Below are 6,217 nucleotides of genomic sequence, written 5' to 3'. Positions count from 1 at the left end.
AAAAAGATAGGAAAGGGGAATAGAAATCAAAAACATCCTAATAGAAATGGATTAATTATGGCCCCTGTTATTTTAATTTCTCCACCTACTTATCACTATGAAAAATTTTGAAAAAAAGTTGTTTGTATTCTGTTTATCATTTTTTATTTAAACATTTTTTCTAGTTGTTTATATTCTTTTTTTCTGTCTTCCTCCAACAGAAAGTAAATTACAAGTGGACAAGAACATTCTCTGTTCTAATCCTTGCTGTAGCCTTGAAACCTGGTCCAGAAATCTGACATTAAACAGAATAGAGTCTCATTCTCTCCCTCCCTCTCCCACCCCTCTCTCCCTCCCTCCTCCATCCCTTTCTCCCTCCTTTTGTGGTGTACTGAACATATACACAGACATATATAGTGACTTGATGAATGAATGAATGTCTGTAGACATATTGACAGAACAAAGAGCATTTGAAGGAACAGGAGGGACATTGTGTTAGTTTTTTATTGTTGCTAACCAATTACCATATAGTCACTTAAGACAACACTCATTTCTTATCTCACAGTTTCCCTAGTCAGAAATCCAGTCACTAGCTGCCAAATCTGCTGGGGTTATACCTGGAGGTTCATCTGAGAAAAGAGCCACTTCTGATACCTGATGATACTTTAAAAGCACCTATGTTTCCATTTCTTTGTGGGTACTAAGGTGCTTCTCACTATTTAGGTATGGTTTGTCTCTATCAGTGGTCAATTGCTCAGTTCAGACTCAGTGTTACATCCTATTCACCAGAAAAGCTACAGTAAGGAACAGTGCTGAGCACAGACCATCAAGGGTGGCTTTAGCAAAACTGAGTGGTGAGTAACAGAGGACAAGTTGCCAGTGTTTGGATTTCATCATCACCTCCTGCTAGTGGCCTCCTATTTATCAAGCTGCTTAGCCACTGTGTGTCACCATTCACTTGTCTGCAGTTATGAATCACTATAGTATCTACTTCATGTAGGATTATTAAGAGGATTAAAGAAGATAATCCATTTAAAGAATTTATCACACTGCCTAGCTCAATAAATGTTTGTTAAAACTACTATTTGTTATAATATCACAGGGGAACCAAAAGAAAAATCCTCTATTTCTCCTCATTGAACCCAGGGATCAATTATGGCAAAAAGCAGAGGTATCAGTATGTTTGATGCAAAAGAGATTGAGGTTCTCTCTCTTTTCTTTTAATGGTCCAATATGATTTCTTTATTGAGATTAAGTAACTACATAGATTTACAGTACTATGGCCTAGTTATATTTAGCTTAGTCACAAATACATTTTGACATTCACAATGATGAGCATCATCATTCCCATTCCCATCTATAAAGCTTATGAATAAAGAAAAATACAAAAACCTCAAGTCTTACAAAAGAAAAATTTTACATCTACATACATTAACAATAAAACCATTTCTTTTAGGTAACAGGTAAAAGTATAAAGGCATACCACTGAATTTTTTTTCTAAATATCCAGGAATGAAAGAATGTTTAATATCTGTGATGCTTATTAGGACCTTCAAAGTTGCCCCTTGATTTCCTCTACCAAAGCCACCAGGACCACCATTCACAGGACCTACACCACTCATGGGTGCTTGAGGTGTTTCAGAGTCTGTTCTGTTCCCCATAGGTGAGCCCATTGGGATGGTGGTGCTTGGGGAAAGCTATCACTGTGCACTGCTCCATTATCTGGTATCACTGTGATTCCTATATTTGCAGCTCCTTCTGGTTCCATGGCAGGACCAGGACCCTTTGGTGGGCCAGGTATAGTTCCTCTGTAGTTCATATTCATACCCATAATTGGAGGAGGACCTTGGTTACCAGCAGCTGCTGGGATAAACACATCTCCCATGTTTATTGCTCCACGGGGACCGTATCACCCATTTTCATTTCCTGTTCTCTATTTTCCATATAGTTTGGTTTAAAGCCTTCCTGTTGTTCTCTTAAATATATAAAAATATATGTATATGAGCATATACTAATAAATATAGATGTTCATTTTAATGTTAGAAAAAAATTAATGTCTCATCTGAGAAAATATTCACTTCTGATACTTGAAGGGGAACAAGAATGGATATTTGAAGATCCTCATTTAACCTCTTTCCAGTGAACATAACACAATTTTCCTCATTATTATGCCCTACATGCATACCCTAAATGATGTGGAATTTCTAGTATATTCAACAATCCCATCCAGAAATTTTAAATAAGAAATAGCTGCAGAACTGCAAGTTGGGCAGTAATCTGTGTGTGCCAACAAAGTTTGGGCCAACACAGAAGTCTGGGATTCTGCCTCCATGGCAGGTTCCTATAAACCTTCAAATCTTCATTCATGTACCCTTCAAGGATGCCCACTCTTTTTCTTTTCTTTCCTTTTTTTTTTTTTGTTTCTTTTTAGTCTGAACCAACAGCTTTCAGTTGTTTTAGATAGATGGCAACATACATGAAGAGCATCATTTGAATCTCTATGTTTATGCATCTCCTGCTGTTGCTACTGCTTCTTCAACTGCAATGTTTCCTGACAAACAAATGGTTAACCTTGGATGTATTATCTAGCCTTTTTAAATTTATTTTTTATTTTTTAAATTTGTTCTAATTAGTTACACATGACAGCAGAATGAATTTTGACACATTGTACATAAATGAAGCACAATTTCTCATTTCTCTTGGCTATACACAATGCAGTCTCACAGTGTGTTTGTGCAATCATACATGTATGTAGGGTAATAATGTCCATCTCATTCCACCATCCTTCCCATCCCCATACCCCATTCCTTCCCATCCCTCCCCTCTGGCCAATCCAAAGTTCCTCCATTCTTTCCTAGCTTCTCCCCTCCCACCCCACTATATTACGGACCATTATTCGCATAACAGAGAAAACCTTTGGTTTTCTTTCAAACTTGGCCTTTGGTTTTTTGGGATTGGCTTAGCATGATATTCTCCAGCTCTATCCATTTACCCGCAAATGCCATAATTTCATTCTTCTTTAAGGCTAAGTAATATTCCATTGTGTATATATACCACATTTTCTTTATCCATTACTCTATTGAAGGGCATTTAGGTTGGTTCCACAGTTAGCTATTGTGAATTGAACTGCTATAAACATTGATGTGGTTGCATCACTGTAGTATGCTGATTTTAAGTCCTTTGGATATAAACTGAGGAGGAGTGGGATAACTGCATCAATAGGTGGTTACATTTCAAGTTTTCTGAGGAATCTCCATACTACCTTCCAGGGTAGTTGTACCAATTTGCAGTCCGACCAGCAATGTATGAATATACCTTTTCCCCCACGTTCTCGCCAACTCTTATTGTTGCTTGTATTCTTGATAATTGCCATTCTGACTGGAGTGAGATGAAATCTTAGAGTAGCTTTGAATTTCTCTAATTGCTAGAGATGTTGAACATTTTTTCATATATTGGTTGATCAATTGTATAGCTTCTGTGATGTGTCTGTTCAGTTTCTTTGCCTATTTGTTGATTGGGTTTTTGGGTTTTTTGGTGTTAAGTTTTTTGAGTTCTTCATATATCCTACTCTATCTTAAGTGCACATGGTAAAGATTTTCTCCCACTCTGTATCCTGTCTCTTCATGTTATTGATTGTTTCCTTTGCTGAGAAGAAGCTTCCATCAGCAGATCTGGATCACATCAATTGCAGTTAGTTTCGGTAAACTTCTTCCCTTGAGAAGTTTGCAAAAAGTCTTGTCAAGTAGAAAAATACACTCCAGACAACCACTAATGAGGTTGCTAAGGTGTGGTTGTTGACTTGAGGTTATTTGTGATTGGAGGGAGTGGCTCTGGCTGCTATAGTGTGAACCATTTCTTTCCTCCAAAGAAAAACTGCCATGGGCACTGTTGAAGCCAGGGGGTGGGACATCATTAACACATGTGATTTTGGGCCATGAAGTTCACTCTGTGAGTATGGTTATCTCATAGGAAGATTGATAGTTCTCTTTTTCATGAGTTGTTCATTTTTTAATCCCCCCCCATTTGTTTTTGGTTTTGTCTGCACCTTTGGACTTGAAGACCTTGATCAGTTAGCTGCCTCAGTGTGAGTGCTCAGTATATTTCTCATTCTCATTCTCCTTCAGCCTTCAATTCAGAACAGCACCCCCTTTTCTACACCATGTTTCCTCATAGTAAACTTGGTGCTAATGAATAGACAGAGATGTCCTCTTTGCTGTATTCCATAGAGATTACTCTCTATTCATTTGGGTTGGCTTAGCCCTAAGATTGATTATACCCACAGACATTGGGATATTTATGTTAAGAATCCTATCTTCAGGTTGACTACACCTCCAACCCTTCAGCTACTAATGTCCAGTGTATTGTAGCCTTCTGTCCTGGAGCACTACACAGGATATACTCTTCACCACTTTGGCATTGATTTCTTAAAGTTCTGGAAGTTTCCTAATGTCTAGTATTTAGATTTCAAAAGACTGCCCTTGATTGAGATATGTCAGGGTTTCATCATGATGATATTGCTTATAGAGGTATCAGTGCAAAATAGGACAAAAAGGTAGGATTTTATCCTCATTAATAGGAAATAAACTTGGTTCTTATTGCTTAAAAATGAGAAATGTGAGCACCCAGTTTCTGGTTAATCCTAGATGGGTTAGCATCAAAGTGTTGCATCTGCCCAGAGGCAATGATTCCATCAGTCAGAGGTAGCTTCAGATTCCAGAACATCCTGGCTCCTTCCTTGTCCCAAGAGACACCACTTTTTCTATAAAGGCATAACAGAAAGGGAGAAGATAGTAGAAAACCTCAAACCATGATCTCCCAGGAGATACTTTCTTTCTTAGCCCCAAGCCTTACCCACACTGCCTACCCAATTAATCATGTCTCCTTGTTTTGGACTGCTTAGGCATCTGAAATTCCTTCTGGCAAGCTCTCAGCAGAGAATAGTCCTCTTTGCTCAACTATTCCAGACTTCAAAGAGGCAGCCCTGGACTCTCCCTTTCCCACTCCTTGGGTTATCCTCTTGGACTCATACTGGTTGCTCGTTACTTTCCAGATAGACCTCCAGCAGCAACAGACCTACCTCCCTACCTGCAGCCTCCCCAGCATCTTTTCTTGCTCCTGCTGGAAGTTCCCTCCCTCCAGGACTGCTTTTTCTTTCACCTCCAGATCTCATTTCCAGTTAGTTCAAGGTCATCTCTACTCATTCATGACTCTTAGAACAAAATCCAAGTTTCTGCTGAACTAACTCATAGCTCTTTGTAGGCCCTCATGGCTTGGAAACATGACAGGAGAAAGCCCAGCACAGGCTTGAAACCCAGATCTGTCAGGCACCTCCAGGTCTGAGACCCTCATCAACCAATCATGGCACCCTCCTCCTTCCGCTGCTGGTGACCACTGAATTCTAAATTAGTAAATCTTTCTGATGAGTTAAGTCATTATTGATCTTTTAAAAAAAATTCTCACAATACTATTTGCCTTAATGTTTATTTTGTCTGATATTAATACATTTGCTTTCCTTAATTTTTATTTCCCTGCTCTACTTTTTCTGTGTCTGGCTCTAACTTTTGAGAGTATTAATACTTTTGACATTTTTTTATAAACAACATTTTTTAACTGAATCTAAAAATTCATGTCTTGTTAATGTCAGAATTTCTTATGGTTATATTTGTAAAAGTTATTGATATATTTGTATTCATTTTATTAATTGTATGTTTGCTTTTTATCTTCCTTTTTTATTGGCTTCTGTGACGTGGACGCCAATCATACTTACAGGTGACCACTTCTGAAACTTCCTCCTGTGGCCACTTGCTCTAGTCACCTGACCTCACTGGCAGTTCTGGAATGCCTTCCTTGTTAGGCCTCCCTGTACCTGCCTGTGACACTCATCTGCAGGATGTTAAGTCCTTTCTATTGTGCAACTTATACACTGGACAATTTCCCACTCACCCTTTATGCCTCAGTTCAGGGTCACCTTCTCTATGAAAATTTTCAGGATCCTTTGAGCACAAGATGTTTGCTGTATCTTCCTCTCTATTTCCATAGTATCTAGTGCATCTTTTTTTATGGTTCTCACCATATTGATTTGCTAAATGCATGTTTAATTGCCTTTATTTTCTAGACTAGGAACTCCTTAATGGTAAGGAATATGGTTCTGTTTCTATCCCCAGAGTCCAGTCCAATACTTGACCCAATTCATATTTGTTAAATAAATGAATAAAATTAAAATAGAGTTACTATAAAG

The 6,217-nt window shown here is 38.3% G+C and overlaps 1 pseudogene; it reads right to left on the bottom strand.

Annotated features, from left to right (window-relative positions):
- Positions 1-3,641: 3,641 nt before the first annotated feature.
- LOC124962860 (alpha-globin transcription factor CP2-like) lies at positions 3,642-4,701 on the bottom strand (annotated as a pseudogene).
- Between the last annotated feature and the right edge of the window lie 1,516 nt (positions 4,702-6,217).

Source organism: Sciurus carolinensis, chromosome 13, assembly GCF_902686445.1.
Source record: "Sciurus carolinensis chromosome 13, mSciCar1.2, whole genome shotgun sequence".
Classification (NCBI taxonomy): Eukaryota; Metazoa; Chordata; class Mammalia; order Rodentia; family Sciuridae; genus Sciurus; species Sciurus carolinensis.
The sequence above is the reverse complement of the archived record's forward strand: the minus strand, read 5'-3'. Positions and strand labels throughout refer to the sequence as shown.